The sequence below is a fragment of the Euphorbia lathyris genome, chromosome 7 (genome assembly GCF_963576675.1).
Source record: "Euphorbia lathyris chromosome 7, ddEupLath1.1, whole genome shotgun sequence".
Lineage (NCBI taxonomy): Eukaryota > Viridiplantae > Streptophyta > Magnoliopsida > Malpighiales > Euphorbiaceae > Euphorbia > Euphorbia lathyris.
Genome location: NC_088916.1, coordinates 23,917,654 through 23,929,174, shown reverse-complemented (window position 1 = coordinate 23,929,174; position 11,521 = coordinate 23,917,654). Strand labels below are relative to the sequence as shown.

General features: G+C 40.4%; 1 non-coding gene across 1 annotated transcript; it reads left to right on the top strand.

Annotated features, from left to right (window-relative positions):
* Positions 1–8,574: 8,574 nt before the first annotated feature.
* On the top strand, positions 8,575–8,681 carry LOC136201795 (small nucleolar RNA R71). Its single transcript, XR_010674134.1, has one exon. It is a non-coding gene; the product is annotated as a small nucleolar RNA R71 (small nucleolar RNA).
* Positions 8,682–11,521: the final 2,840 nt, after the last annotated feature.

Genomic DNA, 11,521 nt, shown 5'->3' with positions numbered 1-11,521 from the left:
TTTTCAGAATATTAGAATAGTTTTATCTTTTAGATTTAATAAAACAAAACGTTTTAATTATCTAACTATAAAACTTTTAGATTTTGTTTAAAACCAATTATCAACCGAAATAATCAGGAACTATGCATAATCAGTTTTAATTAACAAGTAATCAAAACTTATTTATCGTTAGGTTAATTGAACTAATCGATTAATTAATTTATCCTAACAATAAATCTATTCAATCTGATTGAAAAACTCTTTTATTTACATATGTGAAATAACAGATTAACATAGGCTCTGATACCTATGTAGGAAAATAGACAAGCCTAGGCATAGCGGAATAATAAAATTTTATCTATTTTATCTATTTCCCTTTTCCAAGATCTGTTAATTGTTATTTCATATAAAGAGGGATAGATAGTAATACCTTTATTGATGAACTATCTACCATTGCAAACGAAGTGCCCACAACTTGCTATTATCAACTCATGAACTACTAACATTTGATTCAACACAAAACCAAAAGATAATCAGTGATCAACCTTCAATGAATAGCAATCGCAATGATTGCCTCTAACAAAAATCGATGCGAGATCAAAGAGGGAGTAAGAAATAAAGTAAATTAGCCGAGACGAAAGACGGAACGCTTCCTCCTCTCTTATTTTATGTGTGTCAAAATTTAGGGGTTAGGAAAGTCTATTTATAGACTTTTCTTAACCCTAATCCCAGTTGTGTTAGGTAATTAAATAATTGGAATCCTATACGGAATAGGATTCCTAATTAGATAATTAAATAAACACTTTACTATTATCTAAATAATAACTAATTATATCTAGATAATTATTATTAATCAAATTAATAATTAATTAATGTTAGGAATAATTAAATAGAGTTTCAATCCTAAGTTTAAAGAGACCGTTCCGGTATCAGTTGGCTTGGGAGTCCCATCCTAAGTTTAAAGAGTTCGTTCATGAGAGTTGGAGACCTCATTCGTATGTACTGCAAGCTGCTGAAGGGTTCAGGAATAAGGTGCAGGGGTGGAATAGGAATGTGTTTGGGCATATTATCAGAAGGAAGAACAAGTTATTAAAGAGGATGGAGGGCATTCAACGCAGGTTGGAGGGGAGGTTTGATCATAGCCTTGAGGGCCTCCTCAGAACCCTTCAGAAGGAGCTGGAGGCTGTGCTTAGGCAGGAGGAGTTCCTTTGGTTCCAGAAGTCTCGGAAGTCCTGGATTAAAGATGGGGATCGTAATACCAAATACTTCCATCTCTCTACCCTGATCAGAAGGCAGAGAAATAGAATTGAGGCCATTAAGGATTCTAATGGTGATTGGGTTTATGAAGATGAGGTTATTCGGAACTTAGCCCTGGATTTCTACAGAGAGCTGTTCAAAGAGGAACCTGTTCTTTTGGAGAGGGCTCACTCTATTGCTACATTTCCTTTAATCAGTGAGGATTGTAGTCAGGAGGCCTTTCAACCTATTTCCCGAAAAGAGATTGACCAAGCTATCTTCAGCATTGGGGCTTCTAAAGCTCCTGAGATTGATGGTCTTCCGGCGGGCTTTTACCATAAGCATTGGGATGTAGTGAAGGAAGGCATCTATAATTTTGTCTTGGGGGTGTTCAGTGGTTCGAAGGATATTGAGCTGGTTAATAGAACCCTCCTGGTTCTGATTCCTAAGATTGATAAGCCTTCTTCCTTTTTGCATATGAGACCTATCAGTCTTTGTAATGTTCTTTACAAAACTGTTACAAAGATTGTGGCTAATAGAATCTGTGGCATTCTTCCTGCGATCATTTGTCAGAATCAGGGTAGCTTTGTGCCTGGTAGACAAATGATGGATAATGTGGTGATCGCCCAAGAGATGGTCCACACGATGAAGATTAGGAAGGGGAGGAAAGGCATTGTGGCTCTGAAGCTGGATTTAGAGAAGGCCTATGATCGAATTAATTGGGATTTCTTGATGGAGAGCCTTGAGAGAGCTAGAATCCCGGACAGTTGGAGAAGTTTAATTAAGGTATGTATTTCTTCTCCTGTGTTTCAAGTTATGGTCAATGGGGATATGTCGGAGGAATTTTCCCCGGGCAGAGGAATCCGTCAGGGGGATCCTATGAGCCCTTTCCTTTTTGTTATTGCTATGGAGAGGCTCTCTCACCTGATTCAGGATGCGATTGATAATGGGAGTTTCCACCCTGTGGCGATCAACAGCTTCTGTCCCCAGGTGACTCACTTATTCTTTGCAGATGATGTCCTTATCTTTCTTGAGGGTAATGAGGAGCAGTTGAGAGTCATTATGGATATTCTGGATTGTTTTTGTTCGGCCTCTGGGCAGAAGCTTAATATCCAGAAATCTAGGATGATGTGCTCTAAGAATATGAATCAGAGAGTCTGTAAGAGATTAAGTGATCTCTCAGGTATTCCTCTTACTGATTCTCTTGGGAAGTATCTGGGCGTTCCCCTCCATAGTGAGCGTGTGTCTAAAGGCTCCTTCAAAGAGACTTTGGATAAAGCTAATTCGAAGTGTGCCATTTGGAAAGCCAAGACTCTGTCTCTCGCTGGCCGCCTCACGTTAATTCAATCTGTTAATTGTGCTGCTCCCAATCACATCATGCAGGCTTGTAAGCTTCCGGATCCTGTGCTTAATGATCTTGACAAGATTAACCGTAGGTTCCTGTGGGGGGAAGCTGCGGAGGGCAGGAAGATCCATCTTGTGCCTTGGAGTGAGGTTTGCCAGCCTAAAGATTTTGGGGGTCTGGGTATTAGGAAAGCAAAGGACAATAATAAAGTTTTATTAATGAAACTCCTTTGGCGTATGTGGCAAAACCCTTCCTCTCTTTGGGTTCGCCTCCTTTGTGGTAAGTATCGGAAAGACAAAATCTTCGGGGGTCCGAAAGAGAGAGTTGCTAATTGTTCCTTCCTCTGGAAAGGACTTAGTGCTGTGTTTGATGAGTTCTGCTTGGGAGTTGGCCTGGAGGTGGGGAATGGTAAGTCCATTAGTTTCTGGTTTGATAACTGGATTGGGGATAAACCGTTAATTGAGGTGTGTTCTTCCCCCCCGCCTAGTGATATACGCAACTGGAGGATTGCCGATATGGTTGACTCGGAAGGGGACTGGATCTGGTCAAAGTTTGATACTTTCTTTAGCCTTGAGACTCTCCTTAGAATGCGGGGAGTGAAGGTGAGTAATCAAGAGGAAGACTTGGATAGGCACTGTTGGGCGCTGACTAACAATGGAGTTTGTTCTTGCAAATCGGCCTTTGAAGCTTTCTCTCTCTTTAGATCTGATCCTCCCTCGGATGTGTGGAAGTCGATTTGGACCCTTAAAGTTCCTTTCCGTATTAGGAGTTTCCTGTGGCTGGGCGTTAAGGACAGGCTTCTTACTAATTCGGATAGGCACAGAAGGCACTTGGCTGATTCTGGAGCTTGCAGTAGATGCAGAGGCCATGTTGAGACTTTGTGCCATGCTCTTAGAGATTGCTCTAATAGTAAAGAGGTTTGGAGGAAAATTCTCCCACACCATATTTTCTCTTCCTTCATGGCACATTCTGAGGTCGACTGGTTCTCTGATGGTGTTAGAGGAAAGTTGCTTCCATACATGGAGCATGGTGACATTTTCTTTGCTATTATCTGTCACCAAGTTTGGAAATGGAGAAACGAGGAGATTTTTGGAGATAAAACTGTTTTTATGACAAACTTAGCTGATTTCTTCTCGAAAAAACTTTTCTCTATTATCGATAGTTTCAAAGGAGAGTCCCTTGCCAGAGCCTCTCAGTGTTGTGATGTCCATCTCGTGGGATGGAGCAGGCCAAGAGAGGGGGTTGTGAAGCTGAATACTGATGGTTCCTGCCTCAGTAACGGTAAGATTGCGGCTGGAGGTGTGCTTAGAGATGTAGGGGGCGTCTGGCTTTCTGGGTTCTCCCAGAATTTAGGGTTGGGTTCTTCCTTTTCTGCGGAGCTCTGGGCTATTCTTACTGGAATCAATCTTGCTAAAAGGCTGGGTGTTAAGCGGCTCTCTGTGGAGTCTGATAATTTGGAAGCAATCAAAATGATTTCTGAGAATCATTCTATGGGTCTTAACAGTCGCAACCTCATCAAAGCTATTATAAGGCTTTGCTCCTCCTTTGAGTTCGTAGAGTTCAGACACATTTTTAGAGAGCAGAATTGTGTTGCTGATCGCTTGGCGGCGGCGGGCCATGAAGGGACGTTAGGCGTTACTACCCTTCCTGTTTCCCCTAGTTTCATCTCTCATCTTCTCTTAGAAGATAGGATTGGGGTTAGCTTCCCTAGGCTAATTCCTGGGTAGTTTGTTGTTATTCGTTTTTCTTTTCCTTTTCTACCAAAAAAAAAAAAAAAAAATAGAGTTTCAATCACATAAAACTTATAATTAATATTATCAGATAATCTTTTAATTTAATTGATAACCATAACCATAATCAAATTATAATTATTAATTAAATTAATTTATCCTTAAATTAATGTAAATTTTGGCCCATATGTGTATGTCCCACTAATTACATTTTCATCCTCCGGTTCCAAGTCCCATATGCGACCCATTAGGTTCTTTATTGCCACTAGCCGTATATATCATTTGAAATTATTCATCACGATTAATTCCAACATATATATAACGGAATACCGTCGAGAGCTGTTACTAGCAGAACCTATGATATTCCCCCAGAGCAATTAAGAAGTCAGGTTGATAACTGACATTAACTTTTCTGTATTAGGTACAGTATAATACGATCCTTCATCAACTATATCCTATCGGTCAATTCCTTATAACCATGGAATGTGTCAAGGTTACATATAACGAAGAGTCCGGTTTTACTTGTACAGGTTGAATTCACTCTGAAAGATAAGTTAAGTGAAATGTTTATTTCTACTCTTAACTGTATCACCTTGCAAGGATTTCAGTCAATTCATCACCACAAGCGGCCCTTTGGATATATCTCCCTTATCAGGAGTGACTAATGCTCAATCTGACATTAACCATTCTATAATTACTTCGCGTGATACCCAACCCTGCTCTCACACACCCTAGGCTCTCACCTATTGGATCGTGCTCGCACAGAATCAAAGTATCAGACTCCGCAATCCAGAATTACTAATTAATGAATGTTTGAGTCTGAGGATTACTTATACCTACTAATACCGATGAGATGAACAGTTGACACATTAGATAAATCACTCCATTCTGTTATCTCAAGTCGGGTCCCAATCCTAATGAACTCCTTCATCAGATCCATGTAACTGTCTAGATATCAGAATATCTAAAGCTTGTGAGATTAGCTTTCTGTCTCGACAGAAAATACTGTTACATGCAAGTCTCAACAGCAATATGCCAATCCCAATAACATATTACTTAACTTGGGTTCACTTTAAGTCTATCAGTCTATTATAAAGTATAGTATCACTTCATGCTTGTATGAACACTTTATAACTACTTGAATAAACTTAGGATTGCTTCCTTTGCGAAAGATTTGTACCTTTATATATAGTTACATATTAATGCTATATATCTGCTTAAACAAATGACCAAATAAACAATTTATTCATTAATATTAATATCCAAAACAATTGTATTTAGGACACTAAATTCCAACAATCTCAAACGGTTGTTCCCAGTCGGGTCCTACCAGTATGGGCGAGTTGATCAGCTTGCTTTTCAACAATTCAAAAGCATTCAGACAACTTATATCAAATGAGAATTCTGCATCTTTATGTAGAAAGCTGACAAAGGTAGTGCGATCTTTGAGAAATCTTTGATAAATCTTCGGTAGAACCCGGCGTGTCCAAGGAAACTTCTGACATCCTTTACATTAGTTGGAACAGCCAGTTTCTCTATCACTTCCACCTTATCTTTCTCTACTTCCATCCCTTTTTCAGAAATTTTATGCCCGAGAACGATTCCACTAGTAACCATGAAGTGGCATTTTTCCCAATTCAAGACTAAGTGGGTCTCCTTGCATCGCACAAGCACAGCCTCGAGGTTGTTCAGACAGTTCCCAAAAGAGTTTCCATAAACAGAGAAGTCGTCCATGAAGATCTCCACTGTCCGCTCCATCATATCATGAAATATAGACATCATGCATCTTTAAAACGTGGCTGGGGCGTTGCATAATCCAAATGGCATGCGCCTGTAGGCATATGTCTCATAAGGACATGTGAAAGTTGTCTTCTCTTGATCTTCACTGTGGATTGCAATCTGATTGTACCCCGAATATTCGTCAAGGAAGAAATAAAATGCATACCCTGCTAACCGTTCTAACATCTGATCAATGAAGGGCAAAGGGAAGTGATCCTTCCTTGTGGCTTCATTGAGCTTCCAGTAATCCACACAAACACGCCATCCTGTTATGGTTCTCGTGGGGACCAACTCATCTTTCTCATTGAGAACCACTGTGGTTCCTCCTTTTTTCGGCACAACATGAACAGGGCTTGTCCACAAACTATCGGAAATTGGGTAAATAATTCCGACATCCAACAACTTGATCACCTCTTTTCGCATGACCTCCTTCATGTGGGGGTTTAGTCTGCACTGTGGCTTGATAGATGGCTTATGATCCTTCTCCATCAAAATTCTGTAGACACAGACTATTGGGCTAATACCTTTTATATCATCAATTTTCCATGCGATTGCATCCTTGTTTCTTCACAGTACCTCCATGAGTTGAGCTTTCTGATCAGGAGTTAACTTTGAAGATATAATCACTGGGCTTCTGCTGGGTGGTTCCAGGAAGGCATACTCCAGGTGTGAGGGTAAAGGTTTTAGTTCGGGTTTAGACAATGGCACAGTGGGTATTTCAAGTGGTTCTTAATGAGTGGGAACAGTAGGATCTAGAGGAGGTGTAGGCAAGTTGGATTCAATGGAACAGCCCATTCCTTCACATAAGTTCACCTCTTCTCCCAAGAGAGTCTCCAGAGTGTCCTGTTCCTGCCAAGTGGAAAGACTTTGAAAATCATCTAAGAAACAACATGTGTCATCACTAGTGTTAGCTCGTCTCATCGCCTCATTCATTTTGAATATGATTTCCTCCCCATTAATTCTCAAAAATAGTTGTCCCTCTCCCACATCTATCAATGCTTTACCCGTTGCTAAGAACGGTCTACCTAGGATAATAGGAACATGCAGGTCCTCATCTATGTCCATTATGATAAAATCAACTGGCAAAATGAATTTCCCTACTTTAACCAGTACATCTTCCACAAGTCCCCTAGGGTAACATACTAACCAATTAGCCAACTGAATAGACATTCTGGTTGGTTGTGGTTCTCCTAGTCCTAGTTTCGCATACACAGAATATAGCATAAGGTTTATGCTAGCTCCTAGGTCATATAGTGCATTTTCAATATTTAACTTGCCAATCGAACAAGGAATAGAAAAACTCCCTGGATCTTTTAGCTTTTTCGGAAGTTGCTGCTTGTTCTGGAGTATTGAAGAACAATCCCTGTTTAGTTGGATCATTGAGATGTTTTCCAACTTCTTCTTGTTTGACAATATATCTTTCAGGAATTTTGCATATGACGGCATCTGGGCGAGTGCTTCCATGAAGGGAATGTTGATATGCAACTTCCTCAAGGTGTCTAGCACCTTTGAATTCTATTCTTCCAGCTTCTTGTTTATTAACCTCGTCGGATAAGGTACAGGTGGAACATAAGGTGGAGGTGGTTTGTACTTCTTTCCCTGTTCCTCCTGGTCTTGATCACTGGTTGATTCTACCCCGACTGGTTCTTCTTCACTAGAAACAGTTTGTTTCTGCTCGCCTTCAGCATTTTCGGATGTTCCTGCACATTCAGCATTTTCATCAGTAGGTACATTTGGTTTAGTTTGCTTACCAGATCTCAGAGTAATAGCCATGACATCGCCTTTGGGGTTTGGCTCTGTGTTACTTGGCAGTATCCCTTTTCCTTTTGACGTAGACGCAGCGAGCTGATGGACCTGTGTCTCTAGATTTTTAATTGATGCTTTGTCTGCTTCATGAACTGCATCATCATTGTCTTCATGTCTGGTTCTATTTCTTCCTTGGGTGGAACAGGTTGTTTATAGTGCTGCTGAGGTTGCCTCTGGTAGTGTCCTCCCTGTTGTTGCTGATACCTTGGTTGTTCCTGCTGATTAGGCTTCCATGTCCATCCGAAATTCGGGTGATTTCTTGTTGCTGGGTTGTAGGTGTTTGAGTATGGATTTGGTGGATTTCTTTGATTATACCCGACATAATCACATTCTCCATGTTCACCTTTCCCTTGTTTAACTCCAGGGCAGTTGATGTTGAAATTACACCCTCCATAAAAATCACATATGTCATTGAACGGGGGTTCATTGTGAATTGATGATACATTTATCTTGCCGAGCTGTCTTGCAAGTTGTTCCACTTGGCTGGTTAGTTTTGACACAACATCATCGTTCCCCGTTCTTTTTCCTTCACTTCTGGCGGAGTGCCAGTTATAGCTTGTGCTCACTACTCTCTCAATAAGGTCATACAAGGCTTGTGGTTCAAGATCTTCAGGGTTTCCATTGGCAATGGATTCGATCTGGATTTTATAAATGTTGGTGACTTCATTGTAAAAGTTCTGCACTTGCATCCACATGGGGATGCCATGATTGGGTATCCTTCTTAGTAGTTCCTTGTACCTTTCCCATGCCTCAGCTAAGGATTCATCCTCTTCTTGCACGAAATGGGATACCTCGTTTCTGAGTTTAATGGCCTGTCTTGGTGGAAAATATTTCATTAGAAATGCACTGGCCATTTCTTCCCAAGTGGTGATCATCCCTGGTTGCAAGTTTTTCAACCAATTCTTTGCTTTATCTTTGAGAGAAAAAGGGAACAGCTTTAGCCTGATCACATCGTCGGAAACTCCTCGGTTTGATCTGAAAGTGTTGCACAGTGGGATGAACTCCTAGATATGCCCGTTTGGATCTTCCGACTGGTATCCATTGAACTATACTGCTGCCTGCAACATTTGTATCATAGATGCTTTCACCTCAAACATGTTGTTTCCTTCGTTGGGCAACACGATGCACGACGAATGTCCTTCCATGGTTGGTCTCGAATAGTCTCTAATTCTCATAACTGGAGGGTTGTTATTTTCTCCTTCTTCTTCCTGATTTGGTTGGACTGGTTGTTCGGGCGGTACCCTTCCAGCCATCCTTATTTCTCTTTGTCGCTCTCTTTGTCTTGCACGTCGAGCTCCCGCTCGGTTTCGTCTACACGCTCTCTCTAATTCGAGATCGATAGGAAAAATAGGAGGTCCAGCTCTATGCATAAACAGATAGAGAACTCTTTCTGGCTGCACTAGTTAGCAAACAGATTAAAAACACCTTGTTTCACAGAAAATTTCATATAAAATTTGTTGCTTTCAATCCCCGGGAACGGCGCCAAAAACTTGTTGTCCTCAAAATAGACTCTAGCAAGTGCACTAGATACAAGTAATAAAGTGATAAGTGAAGTATCGTCTCCACAGGGATTGAGGACCAAAGCTTACTAGAAAAACGTTACAGAACAAGGTGTTCGTGTGTGTGACTTCTTTTAGTTGAGAAATGATGTGACGTGTTAACATCAATACTTGTTAAGAGATTTAGTGTAATAAGATTAGATTTGATAATGATAAAGGAAAAGTAGAACAGGCTAAGCACAACAAAACAGGTTACCTTAAGTTCCTAAACAGCCTAATCAGTCATGAATGATGCAAATGAAGACAAGGTTTCTGCTTTAATGCTCACTTAAGTCAACTCTCGTGTGTTTTTAAGATTCTAAGACTTACTAAAACCAACAACGTCTTAAAGGTTTGTTCTTTCTTGCATTAAGATCGAAGCAACATTTCAAATGAGAAAACCCTTGATACAACCACCTAACATGTCTGCATCGGGGTTGGATGTTTGATAGAGAGTTCAGTGAAGATGAAAGCAGTGTCCTATCATTCATCTAACACAAGCATATATGCATAAGCACTGAAATATAAAGCCTCATCAAACACTTCATAGAAGAACACCATTCATTCATTAATAGACTTAGGAAACTTACATCACCGGCCCAAACTGTCCGAGCCTATTCAAAAGGACTACTCACTCATACAGGCGAGTGAGCAATCTGCTGGTTCAAAGCTGTGAAACTCCATCTATGGAGCTTTCTTTCTTCCGGCCAAAGTCTATATTTTTTTTTAATAAAAAGTGCGAGCCCTTTCCTTTCCTTACTCTATCTATTTAAAAGGAAAGGCCAGGGTTAATACGGTACCAAAAGTATCTGATCCAAAATATTACAATCCCAAGTCAATTGTTCATTAAACTAAAATGCTAAAAGTAGTGAAGATCCTTTTGACCCTTGAACACTCAAGGGTCGAGCTTTCCTTTCATCTTGTTGCTTTCTGACTGCACTTGTCCGCCTTTCTACCTACAGCTACTGCCATACCTACTTCCCGTCATGTCGCTGTCCATCATCAGAAGTTCCGGCATTTGACCGCTGGATTAAAGAATGGATCAAACTTTCCTTATCTGCACAAAAGCACCTATAAGACCTTCTTTCTTGTAATAAAACATAAAAACACCCTTAATTTATTATAATTAATACGTTAAAGTGTAGTTGTTAGACGAGGTGCCGCGTCCTAATCTCCCGGGCGGACCGGGGGGTGGACAACCTCATGGCGACGTAAGCGGTGATTGGCGCCGAAAGCAACCAATCGTGGAATCAAGCTGCTCGGCAGGACCGGAGCTCGGAGATATGGAAGAGTCGCCACCCACGAATGGGAAAATGAACACCGATCCCTTGCGGGAGACCGGTGTGGGTTCGGGAAACTTAGGTACGAGCCGAGAAGGCTAGCTCCTTTCCGGAGAAAGGCTACTAGGCACCCCGACATCGCCCGGTTATGAACCACCGGCCTCCTACTCAGCATGTTAGGCGATAACGGACTAATCGTATACTTCTTTAAGTTTAAAATTCATTTGAAACCTTTTCTTTCTCTTTTTAGAAACCGTTTTGAGCATATATTATTGGAAAGCCACATTAGTAAAGAATCACCCATTTATATTATACATACACAGAGAAGGGGGAAGAAAGAAGTGGTTTACGACTTTATTTAAATGTCATGTTGTGTGTTTACTCTATGCTAACTCATTTCCCCAAAACGAGTTCCTTTACATGGTTCGCACCTTAATCGCCGTTGGAACGATTTAGGAGCGTTTTAAAACCCCGCTTCATGAAGTTCACCCGAATCGCCGTTGGAACGACTCGAGTGTTTGAAAACGTTAGGATAAAAACCTTTTAATAGGAAAACATGATTAAACATACAAGTCAATTTTATTTTGTACAAACCCTTTTAGAAAATGATTCAAAAACTCTATTATTCACAAAGAAAACGATTTTAATTACAATGTTCGCTTAATCCGCCTTTGGAACGGATTAAGGTTTTAAAACGTGATGTTTTGGAACCAATTTAGAAATATTAACAAAAATAATTCCATTTATTTACATTAGGAACCTCTAAAAATTCATTAGTGTAAATGATTAAATTGAAAACTCTCTTTTTGTGATTTATTTTCCCCTCTT